Below are 1,650 nucleotides of genomic sequence, written 5' to 3' on the forward strand. Positions count from 1 at the left end.
GTCATTCAACTTTTACCAAATTTTCATGGCTTAGATTCTGAAAATCCATATTTGCATTTAAGAGAATTTGAGGAGGTTTGCAACACTTATAATGATCAAAATTGTAGCATGGATACTGTTCGATTAAAGCTTTTCCCTTTTTCCTTAAAAAATAAAGTTAAAACATGGTTGCAAAATTTGAGATCAAGTTCAATAAGATCATGGGAAGAAATGCAACAACAATTTCTAAAAAAGTTTTTTCCTTCCCATAGAACAAACTCTTTTAAAAGACAAATTACAACTTTTTCTCAAAAACAAGGGGAAACATTTTATCAATGTTGGGATAGATATAAAGAGTTACTTAATACATGCCCACATCATGGTTTTGAAATATGGAGGATAGTTTCTCACTTTTATGAAGGTTTAATACCTAAAGATAGGCAAATGATAGAATTCATGTGTAATGGAACTTTTGAAGATAAAAACCCAAATGAAGCTATGGAATATTTGGAGTCATTAGCAGAAAATGCTCAAAATTGGGATAATATAGGCTCAATTGAACCACCAAGTAAAACCAATAATTCAACAAATGGAGGTGGTATTTATCATCTTAAAGATGATGTAGATGTTCAAGCTAAACTTGCATCTTTAGCAAGAAAAATCGAGTCATTAGAAATGAAAAAGAGTGATCAATTAAAAAGTGTTCAAGAAATTGTTTGTCATATATGTGACACACATGATCATCTTACAAAAAATTGTCCTACTTTGCCTTCATTTAAAGAATGTCTCCATGAACAAGCCAATTATGTTAACAATTTTAAAAAACCAACATTAGATCCTTTTTCACAAACATATAATCCTGGTTGGAGAAATCATCCTAATTTTAGTTGGAGGAACGATAATAATGCACAACCTTCACAACAACCTTTTCAAAATAACCAAAATCATCAAGGTTATGCTCCTTATATCCCACCTCCAAGAAAACATTTTGAAGATGAAATTCATGCATACATTCAAAAGCAAGAGTCTATCAATATTCAAAACATTCAATCTATGAATGATTTGAAAGAAACTCTTGCAAAATTTTCATCTGCACTTAATATTCATGAAAAAGGAAAATTTCCATCTCAACCACAACCTAATCCTAAAAATCAAAATCAAGAAAAATTTGATCAAGTAAAATCTGTTATTACTCTTAGAAGTGGTAAAATAGTTAATGATCCATATAGTGATAAAAACAAAGATCAGTCAAACTCAAAGAGTAAGGATGAAAATCTTGATACTTTCGAGAAAGATGATACTTTGAGTCCTAAGATTAAGAAAGTGATGATAAATTATCTGAAATAATATGTGAGTCAAATAAACATGTTCCTTTCCCTCATGCATTAGTTAATAATAAAAAATAAAAAAATGATTCTGATATTTATGAAGTTTTTAAACAAGTAAAAATAAATATTCCATTATTAGATGCTATTAAACAAGTGCCTTCTTATGCAAAGTTTTTAAAAGATTTATGTACTGTGAAAAGACAATTGCATGTAAAGAAGAAAGCATTATTAACGGAGCAAGTAAGTTCTATTATTCAAAATAATTCTACCTTGAAATATAAAGATCCTGGTTGTCCAATAATTTCATGTATTATTGGAAAAAATAAAATTAAAAAAGCTTTGT

The 1,650-nt window shown here is 28.6% G+C and overlaps 1 non-coding gene across 1 annotated transcript; it reads right to left on the reverse strand.

The window, feature by feature from the left end:
- Positions 1-254: 254 nt before the first annotated feature.
- Positions 255-365, reverse strand: LOC140885801 (small nucleolar RNA R71). The gene has a single exon (XR_012151217.1). It is a non-coding gene; the product is annotated as a small nucleolar RNA R71 (small nucleolar RNA).
- Positions 366-1,650: the final 1,285 nt, after the last annotated feature.

This window comes from Henckelia pumila, chromosome 2, assembly GCF_033568475.1.
Source record: "Henckelia pumila isolate YLH828 chromosome 2, ASM3356847v2, whole genome shotgun sequence".
Classification (NCBI taxonomy): domain Eukaryota; kingdom Viridiplantae; phylum Streptophyta; class Magnoliopsida; order Lamiales; family Gesneriaceae; genus Henckelia; species Henckelia pumila.